The sequence below is a fragment of the Rana temporaria genome, chromosome 3, assembly GCF_905171775.1.
Source record: "Rana temporaria chromosome 3, aRanTem1.1, whole genome shotgun sequence".
NCBI lineage: Eukaryota > Metazoa > Chordata > Amphibia > Anura > Ranidae > Rana > Rana temporaria.
This window is the reverse complement of record NC_053491.1, coordinates 464,408,329-464,424,521: the sequence shown is the minus strand read 5'-3', so window position 1 is coordinate 464,424,521 and position 16,193 is coordinate 464,408,329.

The window sequence follows — 16,193 nt, the reverse complement described above, 5'->3', positions numbered from 1 at the left end:
AGGGGGCGTTCGCGCTGATTGTTTATCAGCGCAGCCCCCCCTCGGATCACCACACTGGACCACCAGGGATGCCCACCCTGGACCACCAGGGTGTGCAAAAACAAAAAAAATATAGAACAAAAAAACAAAAAGCATTAAAAAATAAGAAAAAAGATGCCAATCAGTGCCCACAAATGGGCACTGACTGGGAAAATCAGTGCCACCCCACAGTGCCCATCCATGCACAGTGCCCACCTATCAGTGCCCACCTGTGCCACCCATAAGTATCCATCAGTGCCACCCATAAGTGCCGCCCATAAGTATCCATCAGTGCCACCCATAAGTGCCGCCCATCTGTGCCGCCCATGAGTGCCCATCAGTGCCGCCTATGAGTGCCCATCAGTGCCGCATAGCAGCGCCGCCAATCAATGCCACCTCATCTGTGCCGTCAGTACTACCTCATCGATGTCCATCAGTGCCATCTCATCGGGGCCCATCAGTGCCGCCATATCAGTGCCCGTAATTGAAAGAGAAAAACTTATTTACAAAAAAATTAACCTAAAAAAAGAAAAAGGTTTTTTTGTTTCAAAATTTGCAGTCTTTTTTTAGTTGTTGCGCAAAAAAAAAACGCAGAGGTGATCAAATAACAACAAAAGAAAGCTCTATTTGTGGGGAAAAAAGGACGCCAATTTTGTTTGGGTACAGTGTTGTATGACCGCGCAATTGCCATTCAAAGTGCGACAGTGTTGAAAGCTGAAAATTGGCTTGGGCGGGAAGGTGCGTAAGTGCCTGGTATGGAAGTGGTTAAGGGAATCCAGTGCCCCCCCAGAACTAGTGTGTGGGTCCCCTGAAAATTACTGGGCGGGGTTATACAAAAACAGGGTGTGACCTTGACAGGAAGGGGTGGGTCATTTTTCTATTAGGAGGTGCAGATATGTAGTCAGGCCTAGGGCAGAACCAAACCTAAATATACTACTGCATATTAGGGCTTATTTAGACCGGAACCGATTTACAGCGTGTTTTTATATTGTGGGAGGAAACCCACGCAGGCACAGGGAGAACATGCAAACTCCATGCAGATGCTGTCACGGGCGGGATTCGAACCAACGACTCTTTTGCTGCTAGGTCAAAGTGCTATACACTACACCACTGTGGTGAACGAACATGATTGCAGCTGAAAGCATGAGATCTTTTTTTTTTTTTTTCAATACCATGCTTTCCAGCCTTATTGACCCCGCCTCTCTCCATAAAGAGGACCTGTCACACACTAGTCCTATTACAAGGGATGTTTACATTCCTTGTAATAGGAAGAAAACTGATCATTTTTTTTTTATTTTTTTATTTCAGTGTAAAACATTATAAAACTAAATAAAAATAAATAAGAAAACCCCAAAAAAAATTTTTAAAGCGCCCCGTCGCGACGAGCTCGCGCACAGAAGCAAACGCATACGCGAGTAGCGCCCGCATATGAAAACAGTATTCAAACCACACAAGTGAGGTATCGCCGCGATCGTTAGAGTGAGAGCAATAATTCTAGCCCTAGACCTACTCTGCAACTCAAAAAATGCAACCTGTAGAATTTTTTAAACGTCGCCTATCGAGTTTTTTAAAGGGTAAAAGTTTGACGCCATGCCACGAGCGGGCGCAATTTTTAAGCGTGACATGTTGGGTATCATTTTACTCGGCGTAACATTATCTTTCACAATATAGAAAAAAATTGGGCAAAATGTATTGTTGTCTTATTTTTTAATTCAAAAAAGTGATTTTTATCCAAAAAAAGTGCGCTTGTAAGACCGCTGCGCAAATACGGTGTGACAAAAAGTATTGCAATGACTGCCATTTTATTCCCTAGGATGTCTGCTAAAAAAAAATATATAATGTTTGGGGGTTCTGATTAATTTTCTAGCCAAAAAATTGTGATTTTCACATGAAGGAGAGAAGTGCCAGAATTAACCCGGTGGGCAAGTGGTTAAAGTACTCATGGCTATAAAGAATAGAGGCATTGCTCATTAAAAAAAAAAAAAAAAAAAGGGGGTCCCTCCAAATTAAATTACCAGGCCCTTCAGGTCTGGAATGGATATTAAGGGGAACCCCGCCGTAAAAACCCCAAAAAAAAAAGACGTGCGGTTCCCGGCAAATATCCATTCCAGACCCTTCAGGTCTGGTGTGGATTTTAAGGGGAACTCCACCCCAAATTGAAAAAAAAAATGGCGTGGAGTCCCCCTAAAAATCCACACCAGACCCTTATCCGAGCACGTTGACCTGGCCGGCCGCAGAAAAGAGGGGGGGACAGAGTGCGGCCCCCCCCCTCTCCTGAACCGCACCAGGCCACATGCCCTCAACATGGGGAGGATGTCCCCATGTTGATGGGGACAAGGGTCTCATCCCCACAACCCTTGCCCGGTGGTTGTGGGGGTATGCGGGCGGGAGGTTTATCAGAATCTGGAAGACCCCTTTAACAAAGGGGACCCCCAGATCCTGACCCCCCCCCTGTGTGAAATGGTAATGGGGTACATTGTACCTCTACCATTTCACCCCAAAAAAAATGTCAAAGTGATAAAAATGACAGTAGCCGGTTTTTGACAAATCTTTTAATAAAGTCTTCTTTTCTTCTTTCCTTCGGGGTTCTTCCGCTGCTTCATTCTTCTCGTCCACATCTTGCCCGACGTCTTCTTCTATCTTCTCCGTCCGTCCTTCCGCCTTCTGGTCCCGCATCTTGCCCGTTGTCTTCTCCGTCCGCCTCCTCGTCCGCATCTTGGGTCTTCTGCGGTCTTCTTCTCGGTCCGCCGCCTTCTCGTCCCCTGCGTTTGAATTGTAATTGGCCGCCGTTTTCCCGCTCCTGGGACCCGCCCCCCTCTGACGCCACAAGTAAACTCCTTAGAAGGTCATGTGCGTCAGAGGGGGGCGGGGTCACATGAGTGTGACACGGCGGGAACTTCTTCTCCGGGCGGCGCGATTGAAATTGAATTCCCCCGCTGTGTGACGCTCTGCGACCCCGCCCCCCTCTGACGCACATGACCTTCTAAGGAGTTTACTTGTGGCGTCAGAGGGGGGCGGGTCCCAGGAGCGGGAAAACGGCGGCCAATTACAATTCAAACGCAGGGGACGAGAAGGCGGCGGACCGAGAAGAAGACCGCAGAAGACCCAAGATGCGGACGAGGAGGAGACAGGACAAGACAACGGGCAAGATGCGGGACCAGAAGGCGGAAGGACGGACGGAGAAGATAGAAGAAGACGTCGGGCAAGATGTGGACGAGAAGAATGAAGCAGCGGAAGAACCCCGAAGGAAAGAAGAAAAGAAGACTTTATTAAAAGATTTGTCAAAAACCGGCTACTGTCATTTTTATCACTTTGACATTTTTTTTGGGGTGAAATGGTAGAGGTACAATGTACCCCATTACCATTTCACACAGGGGGGGGGTCAGGATCTGGGGGTCCCCTTTGTTAAAGGGGTCTTCCAGATTCTGATAAACCTCCCGCCCGCATACCCCCACAACCACCGGGCAAGGGTTGTGGGGATGAGACCCTTGTCCCCATCAACATGGGGACATCCTCCCCATGTTGAGGGCATGTGGCCTGGTGCGGTTCAGGAGAGGGGGGGGGCCGCACTCTGTCCCCCCCTCTTTTCTGCGGCCGGCCAGGTCAACGTGCTCGGATAAGGGTCTGGTGTGGATTTTTAGGGGGACTCCACGCCATTTTTTTTTTTCAATTTGGGGTGGAGTTCCCCTTAAAATCCACACCAGACCTGAAGGGTCTGGAATGGATATTTGCCGGGAACCGCACGTCTTTTTTTTTTTTGGTTTTTACGGCGGGGTTCCCCTTAATATCCATTCCAGACCTGAAGGGCCTGGTAATTTAATTTGGGGGAACCCCTACACATTTTTTTGTTTGTTTTATGAATGAATCCCTTTAGAATTGTCAGAGCCGACAATTCATTATAGCCGCGTGTGAATTTTTAAATGACTTTTTTCCTTCTGAATGTCACTTTGTGCAGGGGGAGTTCTAAGTCCGGGAAAAATGCGCTATTTCACATGCTGACATTACACCCCCCCTAGGTACGAAATTTAAAGGAATATTTCACTTTTATTGTTTCACTTTAAGAATTATTAATTTCACTGCTCCCGAAAAAACGGCCGTTTTAAAAAATAAAAAAAGCATTGATACATGTTCCCTGGGGCAGGACTGAGGTCCCCAAACACTTTTTAGGACAAAACTTGCAGATTAGCCTTTAAAATGAACACTTTTGATTTCTCCCATAGACTTCTATAGGGAGTTCGGCGCGGCTTTACATATTAGTTTCAATGCGCCGGCTGCTACGCTGGTTCATGCGCCTGATTAAGCCTCCACCCGGAGTACTAATTAACGCATGAACCAGCGCAGCGCACATAGCTTAGTAAATCAGGCCCATGGTCTGTTGTCTGCCCTAGGAAAATATCTCTCAGATATGTAGTACACTCATCCATGTGGACACAAAACCACCACTAATGGATGAGCCATACATATCACGCTTCCTGACGACGTGTTTACCACGAAACGTACGTCGAGGCGCCCAGATACGTACGAACAACGCACTTCCGGTCCCGCTGGCTCTCGTGCTTGGAATGCACGCCGTCTACCCAGCGAGGAATCTCCTTCACACACGCCAGTTCATTCATTTTCTTGTCACACCTGTAGGCCATGTGCCCCCTCTCCTAGAAGAATGGCCGAAAAAACTAACAGTTATCACCCCCTATGTCCTGTCTTGTTGTTAAAACATGAAAACAATTGTTTTTTACTCTTGTTATTCTGGAAGTGAGCATCCAATGGATTTTCTATACTAGCAACAAGATGTGGGGGTTGTTTATTGGGCCCGACTTCTGGGGGGTCCAAATGGCCTACAGGTATGACTATAAAAAGAATGAACATCTTTCAAAGCTGCACAGCTTTTTAAAATCTGCCTCTTGACTGCATATGTTATTTTCTGGAAAAGGGGAATTAGTCTTTAAATAAACTGTATTAAAATGTATTTACCGGTAAAACTTTTTTTTTTTAGTCTAAGGCCCCGTACACACGACCAAACATGTATGCTGAAACTGGTCCACGGACCAGTTTCAGCATACATGTTCGGTCGTGAGTAGGCGCGAGCGGGCCGAATTCCAGCAAACATTTGCCCGCCGGGCCTTTTCCCAGCAGACAAATATTCCTGGACGTGTTTTAAAACCGTCCGCTGGAATCCTGCCCGCTCGGACATGTACGGTCGTCAGTACAGACCTACCGTACATGTCCGAGCGCCGCCGTCCCTCGCATGCGTCGAATGACTTTGACGCATGCGTGGAAGCCTTTAAATGGCAGGCCCGCCCACGTCGCCGCGTCATCGCCGCGTCATCGTCGCGGCGACGATGCGGACACGCCCCGCGTATTGTTTACGCGCGGACTTCTGTACGATGGTTAGTACAGCCATCGTACAGAAGCCCTCTGGCAGGCATGTACGGTGAAAACGGTCCGACGTGTGTACCGGGCCTTAGAGCGATTAGGGGTTAGAATTTGTTTTATCTTTTTCTTACTGTCTGTGTTACCGCATGAGAGATTTACTTTTTTCTATGTGTCCTAGCAACCATCGTCACTGGGACTTGAAAGTGAGGGTACTATCCGGTCATATTCAGGTAGTGCACTGCTTGCATTAAGAGAATACATTTAATAATGTATTAATGAATACATAGAAGCATTAAAGGGGTTGTAAAGGTACATGCTTTTTCACCTTAAAGCATTCTATGCATTAAGGTGAAAAAACACCTGATGATTAGCTGCCCCTTAGCCCCCCCATCTACTTACGTGAACGTGCTCGATCGTTGCCCGGGCTTCTTGGCTCTTCTCGGCTCTTCATTGGATAGATTGATAGCAGCGCAGCTATTGGCTCGCGCTGCTGTCAATCAAATCCAATGACGTGGCATGTCGGGGGCTATGGCCGCCGACTGTATAACACAGGAGCGCGCACGCAAGCAAACCCCCTCGGGAAAGAGCTTCCCAGAGGGGGTTTGCTCTTGCAGGTAGGAGCCAAGAGAGATACCGTGGGACCCAGAAGACAACGTTTAAGGCCACTCTGTGCAAAACTAAATGCACAGTGGAGGTAATATGACATGTTTGTTATTTTTATAAAAAAAAACACAAACCTATAGTATCACTTTAATATGTATCTTTTATATCTACCCAGAGTTCAGCTTTAAGAAAAGTATTATTTTGTACCTGTGGATATCTATAAAGACCTAAAATGTGTGCCATTACAATGGAGCGTGTAGATGCAGCATCACCAACAATACCAGCAAAAATGCCTGTTTGTTCACACTGATAATTTGGAATGCTTTCTTTTCCTCCGGATAACATCCACAAAGTTCCTTCTACTGCCCGTCTGAGTACAGTACAAGTGTCGAAGATCTGGTAGCCCAGGGTGATATTGGGAAGAAGGTCTGGATCCTTGTTAATCTCATCTATGGCGTATATCATGGCTGGCATTTTCTGGTAATTGTCAATGTCAAGGCTAGTGAAATGAATACAAATAATTATGCTCTTTATATATTTCATAAAGCATAAGAAAAAGGTTAGTTAGTCAATGTCCAGCTTCTTCCAACCTATGCACATCCATGATTTCAGTGTACCATTTCAGAAAATGCGACTATCATATGGGATAGTGAGAGTTTTTGAAAACCGATTTTTTTATAGGATGCATAGAATTTTATGTGCCTTAGAAAATAAGTCTTTCCAGTCCTTAATGCACTTACGTAATAAATGTTTTACATTGACTAGTTGTTTTCAAAGGGTAGATCACCTTTAAAAATTGTATTAACAACACAGTCAACTGTCCCCAGTAGGTTAGAAATCATGGTGCAGTGCAGTAAAGTTGAACTTTGTTTACATTACATACCTATAGGCCAAGGAGTATCCTCCGCAAATCCTGACCACAAAAGTAGCATTCAGAGCGATTTTAGACGTTCTTCATAAAAGTTAGGATAGATGTTATGTTGAGCACGTCAGGATCACAGGACATTATGTTGAGATCCATCATCAAGGAGGATGAAACTAGCACTTCCCCTCGTCTACAAATCTGCACATGTGCAGTATTGGGAAGAAAGTTTGGATTCGGGATTATATGTAGGAGGGCATGGATCGCTCTGGGTGCTACTTTAAATTTTATTTTAATAGAGAGCTAACCCTTTAATATTAATGGTAGGTAGGATATAATAAAAATGAGGTGCATTATTTTTTTTAGCTTCTAGGAATGAGCTTAGGCATGTTAAGATCATGGTCCCAGCCCACCTGAGCTATCCTGTCAGGATGCTGTAAATTTACTTAGCCAATCATAGCTGGATATATTCAACTATAAGGAGAAACATTTCCCAATAATGGCATCATATTTATTATATTTTTTTATTTTTCACACAGCAATAATTTTCTTAGTTATAAAAGATACATAGACTTACAGTTTGCATTTGAAATCCTCTGGCTTGCTGGTAAATGTGTTTTCAGTGTAGCTTCTGTCCACATGAATAGGGAAAGTTCCTCCAATCACCAGATCTCCTGGCTGCTTTACATGCCCATTGATAGGAGCAACTGGCAAGTGGCAACCACGCATGGGCTCCAGACAGTCCAACACATCCATAAGAACTACATAAAACACCCAAGACTTACTAAACAGCAGGCGCATAGTACTGAACAACCCGGTCATGAGATTGTAGCTGAAAAACATTTCCACTCTGTAAGCCATGTAGGTGGCTTTTCAAAATTAAGTATGCTATACCTTCTGTTACCTGCTAGTAATGTACACAGAAGAAGACCACCATATTTTTTTTCTACGATGAAGCTCCAGATACTATATCCTTCTAGGGACCCATTATTTATAGGTGTAGTCCTTTAGTGCAAATCAAAAACTACGTTTTGGAGAAGACCTTCTTTAGTTAAATTTGCACATGTAAGGAGGCCTTAAAACATCAGTGTTGCACACAACACAAGACCTTCTTCATTCTATTAAGTGTTACACACAATGCAACACCTTCTTTATTTCTGTTTGTGTCTTAAAGGAGTTGATGTATGTATTTCCACTGTAACATGCAAGAGATGACTTCCCAGTTCCACCAATATTCCATGCAAGACAAAACCTTAATCATTTTATTTGCACTTTATACAAGTGACCTTCTTTTATACAAGTGACCTTCTGTATAAAGAATACTAAATTGACTATATAACAAAAGAAGGAATTGAGTGTTGCAATGGTTTGATCTTTGTTGGTCTCAAAGCTGAGGATCATCTTAAGTTATTAATTTTAAGCAAAAAATAAGAAAAAAATAAGAAATCGACAACCAGACTTTTCATGGATAACAGACTTCCATTTATGTGATGTGAGTTGCATGCCCTAGAGAAGTTTTAAAGTTTAAATGGTGGTCTATTGTAGTCGCTTGTGTGAAGACTCTGACAGTAATTTGATTGATGGAGAAATTGGCTTCGGGTGGAGAGCACCTGTGACACCCAAGATGAGGCACTTTTGTCTCTTGCTTTTTCAGATGCCAACAGCTATCAGGCAAGACTTCATTACAAGCAGATATCACGTACGCAATCACTTGCATGCGGGCACCACAGCAAAAGCGTAGCTGACAGGTATTTTATACACTTCAAGTAATTAGCCTGAAGGGAATATAAGATTGAATCTGATCATTTGATGCAAATTGTTTTAAAGAGCATAAATCTCCCAGGATATTATTACTATCAATACTTAATTTTCTTTTTCCCTTGTCATAGCTGCCAGTATCAAAGGACACATTGACATTTGGGTAACTTATGTAAATCTAAATTATTATGTAGTAATAGTAAAAGTTCCTGATGTTGTGTTGATAATTATCTATCTCACTCTTCTGTAATGTACAGTTTGTATGCTAAAATGCTTTAAAGATCAATTTCGGGCAAAAAATAAAGGGCCAGATTCACGTAGAGCGGCGCAAATTAAGTTACTCCAAACGTATGTCATTTAAGTTAAGGAGCCTTAATTTTGTGTCGTAAGTGCCGTATCCACAGCGCATTTGCGCCCAAATTTGCGCCAGCGTAACTTTAATCCCGAGGCGTAAGGCGGGGTTATTGCAAGTGGGAAGGAAGTGGGCGTGCTCCATTGTAATGAGCCGTGACCCCATGCAAATGAAGGGCCGGCCGTACTGCGCATGCGCGCACGAATCTGCACCTCACTGGGCATGCTCAGAACTCGGCTCGGCGCAATCAGTCAGATAGGTAAAAGGCCAAGCGTACTTAGTTTGAGAAACGCCCTGTGTATAAATAGCCCCATCAAACGCACTTCCCTTGCAAAAGTGCATCCCTGTTTTCCCCTTCCTAAAGCAAGTTGCTTTTGCTCTGTCGTCTGTTGGTGTGTGTTGGTGAGTGTAGTGTTAGATAAAAGATTTGGAGGAGTAGTAGATTGTAGTAGCTGTGTTTTTTTTCTGAGTGTTTTTTCTGTTTGTTTTTTCGGTGTTTGTTTTTGAATTTGTATTAGCTGTCTGCTTGTTGTTCTGTGTCTTTTTGTGTGTGTTTGTTCTGTGAGTATTTGTGTTTGTTTGTTGTGTTTGTTTTTTGTGTTTGGGTGTTATGGCACCGAAGCGCAGGAAGTTGAATTTTTCTGTGAGAGAAAAGCAGATACTTGCTAGGGCCATCACCCGTTTCGGGCATTATTTACATGGCCCTGAGAGCCAGGACACCACCCCGGCCAGGAGGAAGGAGATCGTTCAGCGAATTACTGACGAGATCAATGCGGGGGGGGGGAGACGAGGACCCCCAGTGGGATTCAGAAGAAGATCAACGATCTTAGGAGCCTGGTCCGTGACAAGATGGCCAAGATAAGTGCCCATGCCATGGGCACTGGAGGAGGACCACCCTGCTCCGTCAGGCTGACTGAGGAGGAATGGGCAGTGGCCCGGTGCTTCCACAGACAGCAGGTGGTGGGCCTGCCTGGCTTTGAATCTGATGATCCTGTGAGGACAGGTAATTTTGGGGTTTTTCTATTTGGTGAGTAGCATGTGTGGGTGTGCCAAGTGTGTGGATCCTCCAACCTGTGAATGTTTTGTGTCCTCCACAGATGGCCAGGAGATTGCTGGGCCATCAGGCCAGGCTGCACCACCCCCAGGACAACAGGCTGCAGAAGAGCCCCAGGGGAGGGGAGTGGCCACACCTCACATCATGAGGAGGTTGAGGGGGAGGGGGATGAGGGGGGGGAGGATGAGGATGAAGATATGGACATTGCCAGGGAAATCCTTTTGGCTTTGGATGTGGTTCCCCCTGAGGCTACCCCTGAGGCTGGCAGCAGTCAGGCCACCATCAGGGGTAGCCCCTCCCACTCCTCCCCCAACAGGCCTCCCCCACAAGGGTCTCTCTCTCCCCTCCTCCCAGGCCACAAGACTCAGCTGCAGGCAGGAAGGCTACCCATAAGACCAGGGGGGTGGCCGAGTGTCTGCCGGCCAATCTGCGGAGGGACAATGCCCTTCAGACCCGCCATCTGGGTCAGATCAACCGGACTTTGACCCAGATGGAGGACAGCCTGGGCTCAATTAAGGAATCACTCACTGATGTGGCCACAAACTCCTTGGCGGTCATCACATGCATTTGTGACCTGCAGACCGCAACAACAGGCGTGGCCCAGGAGGTGAGTGCCCTGACCCAGGCTGTCCACGACAACACCCGGGCTGTCCAGGCCAATACGGCAGCCCTCACACTGAGTCTGAACAGGATAGAAGTGGCCTTGGAGGGCAGGCCAGCAGGAGGACAGTCACCAGGGGAGGCTCCTCCTTCCCCTGCTCACCCCCCCATGAGTCTCCTCCTTCCCCTGCTTTCCCCCCCCCAGGAGTCTCCCCTGGTTGGCCGTGGCCGTGGCTGGCCCAGGCGTAGCTCACGCCACCGCCGTTAAGTTTGGGGGTACTTTTAATTTTTTATTTTTATTATTTTTTTTTATTATACTGTGCTTATGATTTGTTTTATGTGTGTGAATGATGTATGAATGTGGGGGTGGCATTCCTGATTAAATAAGGGTGTCACCCTCAGTTTTGGTGGAGTAGGGATCCCCAGGACCAGGGAGAAGTGATCCCAGGTCCATGTGAATGGTGTATGAATGCACAGTGACATAATTGGAGCCGTGGCGTAGCGTTACTGCTCCCAAGTACCATTGGGGGTACTTGGATTTAATCCAATTAGATGTGCATGTGATGTGTCTGTGCTAGGGACCACAGTGGTGTGCATACATGCATTCTCATTGTGCCATGATTAATGTGTGTGTTTACTGTGAAAAGATGCATTCTGCGAGGCGTCTCCTGGCTGCTGTTCCCTCAGAAGAGGGGGTACCCTCAGTTACTAAAGTCACTAGTATAGTTATGAGCATGGATGCCCCTGGCATGTTGGCATACAGATTGTTGTCCTGCAAGTGTGTGTGCTCAGCTCTTCCTTAATGGTGTTGCTTTAGCTGACATTTACACGGCTGGTGCAAAGTTAGGGCACCTTTTATAAAGTGTAATTTTACACCATGAAACTAGCAGATGCGCACAGGGCGTAGCCTACGCCGCACACACTTAATTTTGTGGATCGCCTTATCTCCCTCATTTGCATCTTTGCCTATCAAAACAGTGGTGTGTCTAGCGTATTTTATGCTCGAAGAAGCGCCGGTGTAATTCTTTTAGGTAGGATGGAAAAAAATGGATTTCAGGCGTATCTCGTTTTGAGGATACGGCGCAAAGATACGCGCGGCGCATTTTTCAATTACGCCACGCATCTCGAGATAAGTCGGCGTAAGTGCTTTGTGAATCTGACCCAAATTTCCCATGCAAATGGGCAGTGCCCGCTTTGTACGATCAACTGCTCGTTTTGTCTGGGGGTGAGCAGAAAGCTTATACTCACCCAATCCTTCATTCCACCAGAAAACTGGGCTGCCCCATGGTCCAGCGGTGGACTGTTCCTAGCCTATAGAGCCTGCTCTGGGGTAGATGATGTCAACAGTTCACAATTTAAGACCGCTGGAGTTCGGGGGTGATGAAGCAGTCTTGCTCTGTAAGGATCAGAGGATTAGGTTATCTTCTTCTCTTCTCCCCAGACCAAAACGTGTTTGGGCAAAACCCCACTGCATGGGAAAACTTTTTTTGCCCGGAGATGGGCTTTAACTGCTTGCCGACCAGCCCCCACAATTATACTGTGGCAGGTCAACATGTTCCTGTGAGTCGTCGTAGCTGTACGTCTGTAATGGGGGAGGTATTGACACAGTCCCAAATGATCCACAATGGCTCAAAAGTGATATGGTCTAGAAATATTTAGACAGAATAAAGGTGGATAAAGCACCTAGATCAGATGGCATACACCCACGGATCCTAAAAGAATTGAGCTCTGTAATTTCAAAGCCATTGTATCAAATTTTAGGGATTCATTAATGACGGGAATAGTACTACTAGATTGGCGCAGTGCCAATGTGGTGCCTCTATTTAAAAAGGGAACAAAGTCTTTACCATGTAACTATAGACCTGTTAGTTTAACTTCTATAGTTGGGAAGATACTGAAGAGATTAAAAAAAGACCACATAGATGAGTTATTGCTGGAAAAAAATATTTCAAGCAACAGACATCATGAATTCATGATAGACAGAAGTTGTCAGACAAACCTGATTTCTTTTTATGAAGAGGTAATAAAGACCTTGGACAGAGGGGTGGCGGTGGACTTGGTATACTTGGATTTTGCAAAAGCATTCGATACAGTTCCCCACACACGGCTCATGTGTAAGGTAAAGTCTATAGGCTTGGAAATATCAGTTTGTAAATGGATAGACAGCTGGCTAAAAAAAATTATAATTCAGAGAGTAGTGGTTAATGATTCTTACTCTGAATGGTCCAAGGTTATCAGTGGTGTACCCCAAGGTTCAGTGCTGGGACCCTTATTTTTTATTATCTTTATAAATGATATTGGGTCTGGGATCAAAAGTGGCAGATGAGGTTTAATGTTGATAAATGTAAAGTTGTGCACTTGGGGGCTAAGGATTTGCATGCATCATACATACTAGGGGGAGTACAACTGGGGGGATCTGTAGTGGAGAAGGATCTGGGGGTTTTGGTAGATCATAAGCTCAATAATGGCATGCAATGCCAAGCTGCGGTTTCCAAAGCGAGCAAGTCCTTTCTTGTATTAAGAGAAATATGGACTTCAGAGAGAGAGATATAATTTTGCCCCTGTATAAATCATTAGTAAGACCTCATCTGGAATATGCAGTTCTATTTTGGGCACCAGTTCTTAAAAAGCATATCGGGGAACTAGAGAAAGTGCAGAGAAGGGCAACCAAACTGATAAGAGGCATGGGAATGTAGGCCGAACAAACATAACTTATTTAATAAATAATAACACAACACATATTCTTTCTTTTAATAATTTATTTAAATATATAATAAACATATTAAAAATATTTTTTTTTGGCAAGAAATATGGCCGCAGCACCTTTATTGGTATAATAAATAACTTCATTAGTAATTCATAATAAAATAAAGGGAATTTAATACTTGAAATAACTATAACTATCTCGCTCAGTCATAGAACTCAAGCGAGAACCATAAATCAAAATATTCAGTAAAAGTCCCCCCTTGATTCAAGGGTGACAAACCACATATAGGTGCTGCGACAGGGTGGGAGGGAAGGGGAGCTTGCCTAACTGGTGCAGATAAAATGTGACAGGAGCTGTGATGCGGGGGTATTATATAGCCCCCTAAGTCACGTGTATTACACCTGAATACTTGTGTTTTTCGCGCCCAGTTTCATGTTTTTCCCGCCTGGGATACACCTGACTGCTACCTCAACTCTTAAAGTGACAGTAACAAATATATAGAAAACTTGTCATACCACACATTTTTTTTTTTTTTTTGACAGCCACAGTCCCATGCTGTGGGCATTTAATTCATGCCCGCTTTTTCATGGAGGAGCTCAGTTATGTGGAAAGATTAGAGGAACTGAATTTATTCTCTCTTGAGAAGAGGAGAATTAGGGGGGATATGATCAACATGTACAAATATATAAGAGGTCCATACAGTGAACTTGGTGTTGAGTTATTCACTTTACGGTCATCACTGAGGACAAGGGGGCACTCTTTACGTCTAGAGGAAAAGAGATTTCATCTCCCAATACGAAAAGGTTTCTTCATAGTAAGAGCTGTGAAAATGTGGAATAGACTCCCTCCAGAGGTGGTTCTGGCCAGCTCAGTAGATTTAAGAAAGGCCTGAACTCTTTCCTAAATGCACAGAATATAACCGAGTACTAAGATTTGTAGGTAAAGTTGATTCAAGGAAAATCTGAGGCCCCGTACACACGACAGAGGAACTCGACGTGCCAAACACGTCGAGTTCCTCGTCGAGTTCAGCCCTGAAGCCGCCGAGGAGCTCGGCGGGACGAGAGCTCCCATAGAACAACGAGAAAATAGAGAACATGTTCTCTATTTTCTCGACGAGTTCCTCGGCGGCTCCAACGGGCCGAAAGTGTACAGACGACAGAGTTTCTCGGCAGAATCCGGCTCTGACCGAGTTTCTCGCCGAATTCTGCCGAGAAACTCTGTCGTGTGTACGAGGCCTGATTGTCTCTCGGGGGATTTTTTTCCCTGCTGCAGCAAATTGGATGATGCTCTGCTCGGGTTTTTCATCTTCCTCTGGATCAACTGTGGGTATAGAATTGGGTATATAAGATTGTATGATATTTTTTATTTTATTTATTTTTTATGGTTGAACTTGTGTCTTTTTTCAACCTGACTAACTATGTAAATATGTTTGCCCTTTAAGCGGGGATAGCAGGTGTCCGCTGCACTGCGGGGGACCCAATGCGTGGGGCCAGCAGTCGCAATGACCGGCGGCCATGCGCGATCACGTGCACGAGAGCCAGAACCGGGATGTGTGTGTGTAAACACACAAATCCCTGTTCTGTGAGGAGAGGAAAGACACATGGTCAGTTCCTACTAGCTAGGAACAATGATCTGTCATCTCCTCTAGTCACTCCCATTCCCCTACAGTTAGAACTCACACGAGGGAACACAGTTAACCCCTTGATCGCCCCCTAGTGTTAACCCCTTCCCTACCAGTAATATTTACACAGTAATCAGTGCAAGTGCCAATGGTGCCAAAAATGTGTCAAAAGTGTCCAATCTGTCCGCCATAATGTCGCAGTCTGCCATTATTGGTAAAAAAAAAAAATAATAAAAATTCCATAAATCTTTTCCATACTTTGTAGACGCTATAACTTTTTTTGTGCAAACCAATCAATATACGCTTATTGTGATTTTTATTACCAAAAATATGTAGAAGAATACATATCGGCCTAAACTGAGGAAAACAAATTGCTTTTTTTTTTAAAAAATGGGATATTTATTATAGCAAAAAGTACGATATATATATATTTGTTTTCAAAATGGTCTTTTGTTTATAGTGTAAAAACCGCAGAGGTGATCAAATACCACCAAAAGAAAGCTCTATTTGTGGGAAAAAAGGGACGTCAATTTTGTTTGGGTACAGCGTTGCATGACCGCGCAATTGTCAGTTAAAGCGACACAGTGCCGTAACGCAAAAAAATAGCCTGGTCATTAAGCAGCCAAATCTTCCGGGGCATAAAGTGGTTAAAGTGTATCCGTAGGCAACATAAATAAAATAGCATGTATGATGTAGTCTTTCAATAGCTTTAAAGTGGTGGATGTATTCTTCTAAGTTCCTCCTGAAAGAGATTTTTATTACCTTTTGACCCTGCCATAATAACTGTTATTTTCCCACTTCCTGTAACGGGTCAAGCTGTCCAGCAAAAATGTTAGGTGGGGTGTTTTAAAAAAATGTGGTTCCTAAAAATCACTTTAGGCCCGGACTGTTTTACTGCTTTCTAGTCCAGGCCATTTTAAAATTTTCTGCGCTGTTAGGCCCCATACACAGGAGAGGATCGATCCGCTGGAATTGATCCGCGGACCGGCTCCAGCGGATAGATCCCCTGGTGTGTACGATCCAGCGGATCTGTTTCCGCAGATTTTTGTCCCCGGGGATGGATTTCCAGCGGATAAACATTTCTTGACATGCTAAGAAATCTATCCGCTGGAATCCATTCCAACGGATTGATCCGCTGGTCTGTACAGACTCACCGGATCAATCCGTCCGATTCCATCCCCCGCATGCGTCGTAATGATTCGACGCATGCGTGGAATTCCTTATATGACAGCGTCGCGCACGTCG